Source organism: Sorex araneus, chromosome X, assembly GCF_027595985.1.
Source record: "Sorex araneus isolate mSorAra2 chromosome X, mSorAra2.pri, whole genome shotgun sequence".
Taxonomy (NCBI): domain Eukaryota; kingdom Metazoa; phylum Chordata; class Mammalia; order Eulipotyphla; family Soricidae; genus Sorex; species Sorex araneus.
Genome location: NC_073313.1, coordinates 286,640,444 through 286,655,673, shown reverse-complemented (window position 1 = coordinate 286,655,673; position 15,230 = coordinate 286,640,444). Strand labels below are relative to the sequence as shown.

Genomic DNA, 15,230 nt, shown 5'->3' with positions numbered 1-15,230 from the left:
ATTTTCAGAAAGCCTATTGTTCAACTGAAATAGCATTTACAAAATTCTAGCTATAGAGGATTGCTTGGTAATTCATGTTTTGTTCTGAGACCTGAGTAGTATAGGAAAACACACATAAAAAGTTTAATATTAACTTAGATCAATGATGGTTTATAATGAAAAGTCATAGCAGAGAAATAGGACCTTTTATTACTTGGATGACAAGTGCTGAACTTTTATAAACCCCTTCACATCTTGGTTCATATGACAGCAGAAGAAATACCAGCTAAAGCAGCCTTCAGGACATAAAATGTTTTAGACTTCTGGAACCAGAAAGATAATATGCTGGATAAGGCACTTGCCTTCATGCGGCCGAGCAGGTTTGCTCCTTGTTACCCCATGTGGTCCCCTGAACCCTGCTGGGGTGACCCCTGAGCACAGAGTCAGGGGCAAGCCCTAAGGACCTCCAGTTGTGACACAAAAACTGACACAAGTAAGGACTTTATTGTTAGTGATTTTTATTTCAAACTGATGTGAGAAATATAGGTTCTTCAGATTTGGTAAGTATCGGTGTGACCATTTGCGAAATAGTTCAGATGAGTGTAGACTATTAGGTCACTGCTGAAAATTGGTTTATATGAGTCCCATCTGATCTTTCAAGGGCCTATGCTATGTACATTTGAGTCACTTGTCAGGACAGATAATCGTTCAAATTCTTTTCCTTCATTTAATTTTAATTTCCTATTTAACAGTGTGTTTCAAAATCATATAAAATAACAGTGAAATACAACAACAACAAAGTAAACCTTGGAAAATAGAGAGAAATGTAAAGAAAATATAAATATATGATTCTTTAACTTAGGGAAAAACTGCTAATGTATAAATATTCCTAAAAAGAAAAATATTTGTGTATGTATTAACTTTCTAGGTAATTAACATCATCCTATATCAAGTTTTATGTTTTGTCTTGCTCAGATAACCATACATAATAAGCATTTTCCAATGTTATTTGAAGTTTAAAAGCATCTAGTAGTTCATGACAATACTTTTAATGGTGTATAATTTTGCTTTTTTGTTGTGTGAGCATTTGTTTTAATTGTTTTATGACAGTGTAGTTGACAAGGCATTTAGTAAATTTGGTGTATTTAAAATGACAAGTTTGGTAAGTCCTGCAGAAACACCAACACAGTTGAGAGAGTAGTCCTGCCTCTCCCTCCGCAGGGGTCCTCGAGGTGCCCATGGCATTGCCTTGTAACTGCCACATCTTTTCTAGGGAGCTATTGATTTGCTGTCTGTTAAGAAGGGCTTTGAAATTTTTTTTCTAAAGAGTTCTATTAATGAAATAATACATATGTAGAGAGAGTTTTTTTTGTTGGACAGTTTACTCAACATAATTCTTTTGACATTGAAGGATGTAATCAATAATTTGTGCTTCCCTTAGTAATTTTTCATTTTATGCATGAACCACACAATCATTTATATTGTTTCATTTTTGGAGCATAGCAAATAAAGCTGTTATTTTTATGTCACTTTTTAAAAAAGAATCACCATGAGATACACAATTACTGAGTTGTTCATGTTTGAGTTCCATATCATGTTCTGACACCCATTCCTTTATCAGTGTACATTTCTTGCCACCAATGTTCCCAGTTTCCTTCCCATCTCCCCCACCTCTTTTACTGCGTGCCCTTATGGCAAACATTTTCTTTTCTTTCTTTTTTCCCTTTGTGGTTTGCAGTACTGTGACTGAAAGGGTATCATGTCTATCACTTTGCCATTTTTCAGACTATTTTTTTATGTCAAAAATACATTAATATCTTAATGTAATTTTTATATAATCTTTGTATGAATGATACTTCTATTCTCATGGGTAAATGCCTAAAGTATGGTGGTTTATTTTATTCTTTGTGTGTGTGGTTTGGGCCACACCTGCATTGCTCAGGGTTTACTCTTTGGGCCACTCCTGGTGGGCTCTAGGGAGCCATATGGGATGCGAGGGATTGAGCCTGGCTTGGCCACATTCAAGGCAAGCGCTCTACCTGTTGTGCTGTCACTCCAGCCCCAAAGTCATAAAATGGTTATGTTTAACTGTCAAAGGAACTGGTGGACCATTTTTTGGAGTGCTGGTACTGCTGCTATTGACATTCTGAGCAGTAACACTGCGGAACTTTTCAATGGTCACATATCTTCAGTAACATTTGGGTGCAGTCTCATTTTCTCTTTTGAGATGACTCCCAGCAGAGTGCTTAGGGGACCTTGTGGTGCCAGAACTGAACACCATGCTCCTACAATCAAAGTCCTCTCCAGTCCTTTGAGACATCTGACCAGTTCTTGAAGAATCCTTTAAAATTGTAGCCACTTTCTTTTTTTTTTCTGATCTTATTTTTTTAATTTATTTTTTAATAAGTGAATCACCGTGAGGGTACAGTTACAGATTTATACATTTTTGTGCTCATGTTTCCCTCATACAAAGTTCGAGAACCCATCCCTTCACCAGTGCCCATTCTCCACGAAATGACATCTGCACTTATATGTTCATCGCAGCACTGTTTACAATAGCCAGAATCTGGAAAAAACCCGAATGCCCTAGAACAGACGACTGGTTGAAGAAACTTTGCTACATCTATACAATGGAATACTATGCAGCTGTTAGAAAAAATGAGGTCATGAACTTTGCATATAAGTGGATCAGCATGGAGAGTATCATGCTAAGTGAAATGAGTCAGAAAGAGAGAGACAGACATAGAAAGATTGCACTCATCTGTGGAATAAAATTGTAGCCACTTTCTGATAGGCATATGTTATAGTTTTAAATTGCCTTCCTTAATGTCTTGAATATTTGCTCATGTGCTTATGTGCCATACATATGTCTTCTTTAGCAACATGATTGTTCTGATCTTTTGCAGCTTTTATTGAAGTATTTATATCACCAAGTCATAACAGTCCTCGCTTTAATCTAGATGTAGTCCTCTTTCAAGTATATTGTCCAACTTGTGGCTTGATTTTCATTTTCTTAACTGTTTTAAAAGAACATTAAATTTTGATTAAATGCAATTTATTAATTTTTAAATACATCTAGTTTTTGTGTATCCTAAAGAAAAAAAATCACTGAGATTTTTCTCCCATGTTATTTTTTGGTACCTTTAGTTCTTAGATTCATCTAAATCATTTATGCTTCATTTTAAGTTAATATTTATATATAGTACAGGGTATAGATTAAAGTTAACTTTTTTGTTATCTCTTGCTCAGTTGATCCAATTGAAAAACTATGCTTTTTATATCATAATGGAGACGTTAATGGTGCCCACTCGAGCAAATTGATGAGCAATGGGATGACAGTGATACAGTGATAGAGTGATACTGAATTGTTTTGTATCTTTTTGAAGAGTTTTGCTTATTTATGTGGGCCTATTTCTTTCTTTTTTTTTTTCCTTTTTGGGTCACACCTGATGATGCACAGGGGTCACTATGACTCTGCACTCAGGAATCACCCCTGGTGGTGCTCAGGGGACCATATGGGATGCTGGGAATTGAACCTGGGTCGGCTGCGTGCAAGGCAAACGCCCTACCTGCTGTACTATCGCTTCAGCCCCCAAATGGGCCTATTTCTTGATGATCTATTTTCTCCCATAGTTTTTTAAAAACATATTTTGATATTAATACAAAGCTTATGATTATTTTAGTTTTTTTTTTGAGGATACCCCCCCCCCCCATCCCTGTTGTTCATGGGTTACCTGGACCCAAATCTCAAATGAGTGCCTAGGATGAGGACAGGGGCCCATGCTGTCCTACTTCAGGTCCTGCTGCTCCACGGGAGCAACATCCATTTCCTCCCTTTATACATTGGTGCTCCATAGGGTGTTGTTGGGAGAAAGCTTCCCTGAAAAATAAGAAAAAAATGACCCCTCCCCACCACCATGCAAAACTTGTACTCCAGCCCTTTGAGCTATCTTTCTGATTCTAGTACGTTTTTTTTTTTAATGATCTGTTTGCTTGTATCTGTGCATTAAATTTTTCTGAGTTAAAAAATTAGAATCTCATAGAATTGAATAATTTCTAGAGCATTCTATTAATAAGTTAGTTTGGGACTCTGCTTGGTGATTTCAAGACTAATTCAGTTTGAGTTTCGTATTTGAGATTAAGATATTTCAACATTTAAATATATTCTAGGTGGCATGAAGATAAAAACCAAAAGAATCAACAGAACACTGAAAGTAACAAGCAGTTACATCAAGGTTAACACACAAAGCCAATTGATTTGCAATTGAAGTAATGTAATATTAAATTAATGATGTCACAGCACTGAGAAGCCCCACAAAATAAAACATTTAAGTATAAAATTGTATAAGATTTATATGAAAAAAAGTAAAAACTCTAGTGAATAAAATCAAAGAATTAAATAAATTAAACAATCTATACTATCAAATCCCTGTGGAAAAGCTGAATATTTGTCAAGATGTTCTTCCCAACTTGATCCATAGGCTTAGTACAAATTGAAAGCAGTGCAAGTTACTCATTTATTTAGGCTTTCGGGGTCGCACTCAGGGATGCTAAGCTTTCCTCTTGGTACTTCACTCAGGAATTACTCCTGGCGGTGCTTAGGGGAACAAATGGGATGCCAAGGATTGAACCCCCCCAAAATTACAATGGGGAAAGTGGATGGGGTGCAGAAGAGGGGGAATAAAAGTAAGCTAAGGATGGTGATAGAGGGTCTTGGACACTTTAGTGGTGGTTAAAGGTACAATAACTTTGTACATTAAATATAAATATTGACACTATTGTAGCCATTACCATTAACACGGTTGTAGCACCATTCCCTAAACTACAACTTTTTAAAATTTAAGAAACTAAAAACAGACCTTGCTGGAGAAATAGTGCAGGAGTTAAAGACCGTGCCATGTAGGTGGCCAACTCTGGCTCTCTGAGCCACTGAGCACTGCCAGGAGTGATCCCTGCGCACCACACCACGAGTGATCCCTGAGCACTACTGGGCATGTACCCCCAAAAGCCAGAAACAAAATACATTTAAGTATGGCTGGGGAGGCAGCTCACCAGGCTGAACACGTGCTATGATTCTGGGACCCAGTTTCACCTGTGGGGCAGCATGGCCGCCTGAGCATGGCCGAACAGCCTCGAGCACAGAACCAAGAGTCACTCCTGATCATCAGGGTCCCCAAACCAAACCAACAAACAAAAAAGCTACAAGACTTTGATAAGTAAGGAAATTTAAGGAGATTAAAACAAATGGAAAGACATTTTTGTATTCATGGCTGGAAGACTTAATATTGTTTCAGTGGATATATTATGTAAATATATTTACACATTAAATACCATCCCAATCAAAATATGAAAGGTGTTATTCACACAAGTAGAGGCAACAGTCCCAAACTTTTGGTGTATCTACCAGAGGACTCAGATAGAACAAAACTGAAGAACAAACCTGAACTCATTTTTAAATTCAAACTGTACTATCAAATCCTAGGAATAACAACATTATACTCCAGCGGGTACGGCGTTTGCCCTGTATCTGGCCAACCCTGGCTGGAACCTGGCACCCCACATGTCCCCTAAGCCTGCTGCTAGTGACCCCTGAGCACAGCTAGGAGTAAGCCTAGAGCACAGCCAGCTGTCACCCCAAAACAAAACCAAACCCCAGTAAGTTGCTGACAGAAAAATAGTTAACATTGACCAACACAATAGAATAGAAAGCCCAGAATTAATAGCAAATTTATATGGTCAAAGTAATATTTGGCAAGTGTACCAATAACACCTACTGGGTAAAAGATAGTTTGTTTCTTCAACGAACAGTGCTGGGAAAACTGAAAAGTACATGCAGAACAATTAAATTGGGTCACACCACTCACAAAAATTAACTTGAATTGTTACTAAGGCATGAACATAGTACTTGAAGACATAAAACTCCTACAAGAAAACATAGGGAAAAGCTCATCAGTAATAAACTTTGCAGTAATTTGTTTTAGATATGACACCAAAAACATCAACAATAAAAGGAAATTTCTATAAATGGAATCATACCTAACTGGAAGATTCTGTGCAGACATACTATTAATGAAATGATAAGAATGGAAGAAAAATTCTGTAAGCTAAAAGTCAGATAGATAACTAACATAAATAAATTACTTAGTCAACTGAATAACAACAAAACCCCACAAAATATCCATTTAAAAATATATAGAGTGTATTTACACAACCCCAAATGTATGACCATCTAATCTTTGATAAGGGAGCAAGAGATGTGAAGTGGAGCAAGGAAAGCCTCTTTAACAAATGGTGCTGGCACAACTGGACAACCACATGCAAAAAAATGGGTTTAGACCTTGACCTGACACCATGCACAAAAGTCAGATCAAAATGGATTAAAGACCTCAACATTAGACCACAAACCATAAGGTACATTGAAGACAAGGTCGGCGAAACCCTCCACGATATTGAAGATAAAGGTATCTTCAAAGGTGACACGGAACTAAGCAATCTAGTAAAAACAGAGATCAACAAATGGGACTACATTAAACTAAAAAGCTTCTGCACCGCAAGAGATACAGTGACCAGAATCCAAAGACTATCCACAGAATGGGAAAGGATATTTACACAATACCCATCAGATAAGGGGTTGATATCAATGGTATATAAAGCACTGGTTGAGCTCTACAAGAAGAAAACATCCAACCCCATCAAAAAATGGGGCAAAGAAATGAACAGAAACTTTACCAAGGAAGAAATACGAATGGCCAAAAGGCACATGAAAAAGTGCTCTGCATCACTAATCATCAGAGAGATGCAGATCAAAACAACCATGAGATACCACCTCACACCACAGAGACTAGCACACATCCAAAAGAACAAAAGCAACCGCTGTTGGAGAGGATGTGGGGAGAAAGGGACCCTTCTTCACTGCTGGTGGGAATGCCGACTGGTTCAGCCCTTCTGGAAAACAATTTGGACGACTCTCAAAAAATTAGATATTGAATTCCCATTTGACCCAGCAATACCACTGCTGGGAATATATCCCAGAGAGGCAAAAAAGTACAATCGAAACAACATCTGCACATGTATGTTCATCGCAGCACTGTTTACAATAGCCAGAAGCTGGAAAAAACCCGAATGCCCCAGAACGGATGACTGGTTGAGGAAACTTTGGTACATCTATACAATGGAATACTATGCAGCTGTTAGAAAAAAGGAGGTCAAGAATTTTGTAGTTAAGTGGATGGGCATGAAAAGTTTCATGCTGAGTGAAATGAGTCAGAAAGAGAGAGACAGACATAGAAAGATTGCACTCATGTATGGTATATAGAATAACAGAGTGGGAGACTAACACCCAAGAACTGTAGAAATAAGTACCAGGAGGTTGACTCCATGGCTTCGAGGCTGGCCTCACGTTCCGGGGAAAGGTCAACTCAGAGAAGCGATCACCAACTACATTGTAGTCGAAGGCCATGTGGGGGAAGGGAGTTGCGGGCTGAATGAGGGCTAGAGACTGAGCACAGCGGCCACTCAACACCTTTATTGCAAACCACAACAGCTAATTAGAGAGAGAAAACAGAAGGGAATGCCTTGCCACAGTGGCGGGGTGGGGTTGGGGGGAGATAGGAGTGGTGAGGGTGGGAGGGACACTGGGTTTACGGGTGGTGGAGAATGGGCACTGGTGAAGGGATGGGTTCCCAAACTTTGTATGAGGGAAGTATAAGCACAAAAGTGTATAAATCTGTAACTGTACCCTCACGGTGATTCTCTAGTTAAAAATAAATAAATTAAAAAATAATAATAAAAAAAAAATAAACAATATGAAGTAAATTCATTTGTGCCTGCTAAGGGGTCAGGCTTTGGCAGCTGGTGAAAATCTGGGGTCATTGGTAGAAGGACAGTCACACTGATGGTGGATTAGTGTGGAACACTGAATACCAGAATCAACTATATTATGAAGAACTTTGTAAATCATGGTATTATAATAAAAAGCAGTAATAATAAAATTTGAAATAATTAAAAAAATATATAGAGAGTGTATTTAAAATACCAATATTTTAAATTTAATGCCTTCCCCCCACTCCTTCTCTTCCTACTACTGTCTGGTGCCTTGGAGTGGACGCACTTGGTCAGGGTGAGCCTGAGCTCTCCAGTTGCCCACAGAGCCACAGGAGGAAGGGGCCGGGAAGCAGACTCCAGTCTCTTGCTGGAAAGGCAGGTGCCAGTTCCCAAGGCCCTGGCATGCCATTGAGGGGCGAGGGCACACGTGGTCATGCTTGAGGTACATGCGCTGCTGGACAACCCAGTTCAGGCCTCCTCTGTGTACAGCATGAGCTCAGGCTTTGGATCTACCTCTCTCACCCTGCCGTACTATTTTTAGTGGCAGTGGGACTGGGCATGTAGCACAGTGACAAAGCACCTGCTTCATACGTATGAAGCCCTGGGTTTGGTCCCAAGCACCAAAAATGAATGAGTAAATAAATAATAAAAAAGACATTTTCTGAAGAGAATATCTGAATGGCTGACAGATACCTGAAAAGATTCTCTAACCTACGGGGAAATTAAAATCACAGTGAAAAATTACTTAGGTTTGATAGACTGGATGGTAGAGACAACAGGTGCTGTGAGGCTGTGATGGAAAGCAACTCTTAAGACATTTTTGATGGAAATGTGAAGTGGTCAAATCACTATGGAAAATAATATGGAAAGTATTAAAAATGTTAAAAATAGGGGCCGGAGTGATAGCACAGCAGGTAGAGCGTTTGCCTTGCACGCGGCCGACCTGGGTTCGATCCCCGGCATCCCATATGGTCCCCCAAGCACTGCCAGGAGCAATTCCTGAGTACAAAGCCAGGAGTAACCCCTGAGCATCGCTGGGTGTGACCCAAAAAGCAAAAAAAAAAAAAATGTTAAAAATAGATGTACTATAGAATTTAGCGATTATACTTATGGACTGATCCTCCAAAACATGCAAACAGGGTTTTTATGCACCTCTGTGTTCATTCACAATAATCAACACATGGAAACACCCCACTGTCCATCAAAAGATGAATGAATGTAGAAGATGTGGTAAATATAACTGGAGTATGTTTCATCCATTCTAAAGAATATTCTTCCATTTTGAATTGGCTGAATCTTGAGCACAGTATGTTAAGTGAGATAAACCAGAAAAAAAGACAAATACTATGTCAAATCACCTATATATGGAAGGTATAGCTAATATACCTCTGGGGGAAAAAAAGAGAAAATGAAGGTTACCAGGGAGTGCTGAGGTGAGGGGAATTAGATTATAAATTAGATTATTATAAAGATAGAAACTTATAAGCGAGTAATTCCTTAGAGATCTATTGTACAGCATAATGAATTGAAACCATACCACACTATATTTAATGTTATAAATAAATTTGTATTGGAAATTTATGATATACCTAAGTAGCACTATATACACATTACATTATGCAATGCTACATGTCAAGTTTATTCAATAAAAAGTACATGGTTTTGGGGACTGGGGAGAGCATTTGCCTTGCATGCGGCTGACCCGAGTTCCATCCCTCTCAGCCCATATGATTCCCTAAGAACTTTCAGGAGTTCTTTTTAAAAAAAATTTTTTTAGTGAATCACCATGAGGTACAGTTACAGATTTACAAACTTTCATGTTTGTGTTTTAGTCATACAATGGTTGAGTACCCATCTCTCCCTTTCTCTACCACTGATGATCCCAATATCCCTCCCATCTCCCCACCCCATCCTCCACACCCCACCCCACCTCTGTGGCAGGGCATTCCTTTTAGTTCTCTCTCTCCTTTTGGGTGTTGTGATTTGTAATAGAGGTATTGAGTGGCCATCGTGTTTGATCTATAGTCTACTTTCAGCACACATCTCCCAACCCAAGAGGGTCCTCCAACCACACTATACCTGGTGTTCCTTTCTCTATCTGAACTGCCTCAGATAGAGAAAGCATGTGAGGCCAGCTTCCAAGACATGGAACCTCCTGGTACTTACCTCTACTATTCTTGGGTGTTAGTCTCCCATTCTGTTACTTTATTTATATTCCACAGATGAGTGCAATTTTTCTATGTCTGTCTCTATTTGTTTTCTTTTTGGATCAGACCTGGCAATGCACAGGGGTTGCTCCTGGCTCTGCACTCAGGAATCACCCCTGGCATTGCTCAGAGGACCATATGGGATGCTGGGAATTGAACCCGGGTCAGTCGCATGCAAGGCAAATGCCCTACCCGCTGTACTGTTGCTCCAACCCCTGTCTGTCTCTATTTTTGACTCATTTCACTTAGCGTGATACTTTCCATGTTGATCCACTTATATGCAAAGGTCATAACTTTATCTTTTCTAACAGATGCATAGTATTCCATTGTGTAGATTTACCAAAGTTTCTTTGACCAGTCATCTGTTCTCGGGCACTCAGGTTTTTTCCAGATTCTGGCTAGTGTAAACAGTGCTGCAATGAACATACAAGTGCAGATGTCATTTCGATTATACTTTTTTGCCTCACCAGGATATATTATCAGGAGTGGTATTGCTGGGTCAAATGGGAGCTCAATTTCTAATTTTTTGAGAAGCATCCATACTGTTTTCCAAAAGGCTGAACTAGTCTGCATTCTCACCAGCAGCATAGAAAAGTCCCTTTCTCCCCACATCCATGCCAACAGCGGTTGCTTTTGTTCTTTTGGATGTGGGCCAGTCTCTGTGGTGTGGTGTGAAGTGATATCTCATAGTTGTTTTGATCTGCATTTCCCTGATGATTAGTGATGAAGAGCATTTTTCCATATGCCTTTTTGCCATTCATATTTCTTCTTTGAGAAAGTTTCTGTTCATTTCATTGCCCCATTTTTTAAATGGGGTTGGATGTTTTCTTCTTGCAGATTCAAACCAGTGCCTTGTATATCCTTGATATCAACCCCTTATCAGATGTGTACTGGGTGAATATTCTTTCCCAATCTACCCCTACAATGGGTAGATTGTCTTTGTATTTTATTCACTGTATCTTTTGTGGTGCAGAAGCTTCTTAGTTTAATATAGTCCCATTTGTTTATCTGTTTCCACTTGGTTGGTCAGTGGCATGTCCAGCTTTGAAGATAACATTAGCCTCAATATCGTGGAGGTTTTGCTGACCTTGTCTTCAATTACCTTATGGATTGTGGTCTGATGTTGAGGTCAGTAGTCCATTTTGATCTGACTTTTGTGCATGGTGTTAGGTCGAGGTCTAAGCCCATTTTTTTTTTTTTTGCATGTGGTTGTCCATTTAAAAAGATTAGATGTTCATACATTTGGGGTTGTTTGTAGGGATATTCCTCCCTGTTCCATTGGTCTGCGGCTCTGCCTTTGTTCCAGTACCATGCTGTTTTAATTGTTAGCGTCTGTAGTAGAATTTGAGGTTGGGGAGGGTGATGCCTCCGATCGTCTTTTTCCCAAGAATTGCTTCAGCTGTTCATGGGCATTTGTTGTTTCATATGAATTTCAGGAGTGCTTGATCCATTTCTTTGAAGAATTTCATGGGTGTCCTTTAGGGATCGCATTGAATCTGTATAGTGTTTTGGAGAGTATTGCCATTTTGACAGTGTTAATTCTTCCTATCCATGAGCAGGGGATATGTTTCCATTTCCTCATGCCTCTTTTATTTCGTGGAATAGCGTTTTGTAGTTTTCTTTGTAGAGTTCCTTTACCTCTTTAGTTAGGCTGATTCCGAGGTCCTTGATTTTCTGGGGCATGATTGTGAACAGGATTGCTTTTTTCATGTCACTTCCTGTGCCTCATTATTTGCGTATAGGAAGGCCATGGATTTTGGGGTATTGATTTTATAGCTTGCGACTTTACTGTACAAGTCTATTGTTTGTAGGAGTTTCTTGGTAGAGGCTTTAGGATTCTCTAGATACAGTATCATATCATCTGCAAATAGTGAGAGCTTGATTTCTTCCTTTCCTATCTGGATGCCCTTAATGTCTTTTTCTAGCGTAACTGCTTTGCAAGTACTTCCAGTACTATATTGAACAGAAGTGGTGAGAGTGGACATCCTTGTCTTGTCCCTGATCTTAAAGGGAAGGCCATTAGTTTTTTCCCATTGAGGATAATGCTTGCCATAAGTTTGTGGTAGATGGCTTTAACTGTCTTGAGAATAGTTCCTTCTAAACCCATTTTGGTGAGAGTTTTCATCATAAATGGGTTTTGGATCTTGTCAGATGCTTTCTCTGCATCTATTGATATGATCATATGGTTTTTATCTTTACTTTTATTGATATGATGGATTATGTTGATTGATTTTCAAATGTTAAACCATCCTTTCATCCCTGGAATGAATCCCACTTGATCATGGTGTATGATCTTTTTGTTGAGTTGTTGGATTCTATTTGCTAATATTTTGTTGGGGATCTTTGTGTTCATGTTCATCAGGGATATTGGCTTACAGTTTTCTTTGTTAGTGGTGTCTTTGTTTGCTTTTGGTATTAGGGATATATGTGCCTCATAGAAACTGTTTGGGAGAGTTCCTGTTTCTTCAATTTCCTGGAAAAGCTTTAGGAGAACTGGCAACAGGTCTTCTTTAAATGTTTGGAAGAATTCGCTAGTGAATCCATCTGGGCCTGGGCTTTTGTTTTTGGGAAGACTTTTGATTACAGTTTCAATTTCCTTGATATTAATGGTTTTATTCAGGTATTCCAAGTCTTCTTGGTTCAGTCTTGGAAGATGATAGGAATCCAGGAATTTATCCATTTTTTTCTATCCATCATTTGATCTATCCATCATTTTCTCTTTTTTCGTGGCATACAGACTCTCAAAGTAATCTCTGATGATCTTTTGAATTTCATTGGTTTCTGTTGTGATATCCCCTTTTCATTTCTGATTTGGTTTATTAGGGTTCTCTTTCTTTCTTTGTGAATCTTGCTAGTGGTTTATCAATCTTGTTTATTTTCTCAAAGAACCAGCTCTTGGTTTCATTGACCTTTCAAAGGATTGTTTTTTGGGTTTCCATGCTGTTAATTTCTGCTCTAAGTTTTGTTATTCCTTTCCTCGGCTGGGTTTGGGTTCCTTTTGTTGGTCTTTATCTAAGATCTTGAGCTGTGAACTCAAGTTATCTATGTAGGCCCTTTCTTCCTTCCTGAGGAATGCTTGTAAAACTATAAATTTTCCTCCTAACACGGCTTTAGCTGTGTCCCATAGGTTCTGGTAGCTCATGTCTTCATTCTCATTTGTTTCCAGGTATCTTTTGATTTCTTCCTTGACTTCCTTCCTGATCCACTCGTTGTTCAACACTGAGTTGTTTAATTTTCAGGTGTTTGATGATTTGGTTTCCCTCGTCTGTGTGTGATTAGCTTCTATTTTCAGCACATCGTGATCTGAAAAGATAGTTGATACAATTTCTATCTTCCTGATTCTATTGAGGTATGTTTTGTGACCCAGCACGTGGTCTATTTTAGAAAATGTTCCACATGCACTGGAAAAGAATGTGTATTCTTTCTTTTTGTAAAGCCTTGCATAGGTATGTTAGCCCTCTCTCTTCTATTTCTTCCTTCAGAGCCAGTGTTTCCTTGCTGAGTTTTGTTCTTGTTGATCTATCCAGAGGTGACAAGGCGCTGTTGAAGTCTCCAACTACTATTGTATTGCTAGCAATGTCTTCCTTAAAATCTGTTAGCAGTTGTTTTAAGTATTTAGCTGGTCCCTCATTAGGTGCGCATACATTTAATAGTGTGATTTCTTCCTGTTGTACATATTCCTTGATAAATAGTAAGTGGCCTTCACTGTCCCTTCTAATCTTTTTCAACCTGAAATTTATGTCGTTGGATACTAGTATGGCCACCTCAGCTTTTTTGAAGGAGTTTTTTGCTTGCAGGATTGTTAGGATTGTTTTCCATCCTTCAACTTTGAGTCTGTGTTTTCTCTGATTGTTCAGATGTGTTTCTCGAAGGCAGTGGAATGTTGGTTTCAGTTTCTGGATCCATTTTGCCACTCTGTGTCTCTTGATTGGTGGCATTTAGACCATTGATACTGAGAGAAATTATTGTCATGGGTTTTGTGCCATCTTTCTGTAAGGGTTTGTTGTGCTTATGGGTGTTTTCCTTCTTGTCTTACAGGAGCCATTTTAGTCCTTTTAGGTTTGGTTTTGAGTCTATGAAGTTCCTGAGCTGTTATTTATATAGAAAATGGTGTATTGTTCCATCGAGTTTGAGTGAAAGTTTAGCTGGATAAAGTATTCTTGGTGAGGCGTTCATTTTATTGAGTTTTTTCACTATATCCCGCCATTTTCTTTGGGATTGGAGAGTTTCCTCTGATAGATATGCTGTAAATCTAAGGGGGGCTCCTTTGTATGTGATTTCCTTCTTTGACCTTACTGCTTGCAGTATTGTGTCTTTGTCCATGGCACCCATCATTTTGACTATGATATGCCTTGGAGTGTATTTTTCAGAGTTTCTTTTAGCTGGCACCCTTCTGGCTCCTTGGGTCTGAATGCTTGCATTCTCTAACTCTGGGAATTTTTCAGCAATGATTTCTTTAACTGTGGCTTTTTCATTGGGGTTGCCTCCCTGTCCTTCTGATACTCCAATGTTGCTCCTCTTGGAGTCATCCCCTAGATCTCTGATTCTCCTTAGAGCTATTTTGATGTTTTTTTTCCCATTATTTGTTGTTGCCTGTACAATTTCTGCTGCTCATCTTCAAGCTCACTGATTCTGTCTTCGGCTGTAGTCATTCTGCTGTTGAAGGCACCCATTGAGTTTTTAATTTCATCTACCGAATCCTTTATTTGTGACACTTCTTTTTGTAGCTTTCTTATTTCTGCTCTCATTTCCTTCTGTATTTTCTCAGCTATCCGTTCCACTGTTTCTTTCACTTCTTCCTTTAATTTTCTGGATGTCTGCTCCATTGATTCTTTGAGTTCCTTGAACATCCTTATCATTTCATCTTGGAATTCTTTATCGGAGAGATTGTATTTTTTTAAAATTAAAAAAAAATTTATTGAATTACCATGAGATAGTTACAAGCTTTCATGTTTGGGTTACAATCTCACAATGATCAAACACCCATCCCTCCACCAGTGCACATTCCCTACCACCAATATCCCGGGTATATCCCCCCTTTTCCACCCTCCCCCTGCCTCTATGGCAGACAATATTCCCCATACTCTCTCTCTACTTTTGGACATTATAGCTTGCAACACAGACACTGAGAGGTCATCATGTTTGGTGCATTATCTACTTTCGGCATGCATCTCCCATCCCAACTGGTTCCTCCAGCCATCATTTTCTTAGTGATCCCTT

At 38.9% G+C, this 15,230-nt stretch overlaps 1 protein-coding gene across 10 annotated transcripts in view; it reads left to right on the top strand.

Moving 5' to 3' along the window:
• The window catches only part of TSGA10 (testis specific 10), a 132,545-nt gene that overhangs the window by 49,761 nt on the left and 67,554 nt on the right, over positions 1 to 15,230 (top strand). The gene's annotated exons all lie outside the window — the stretch shown is intronic.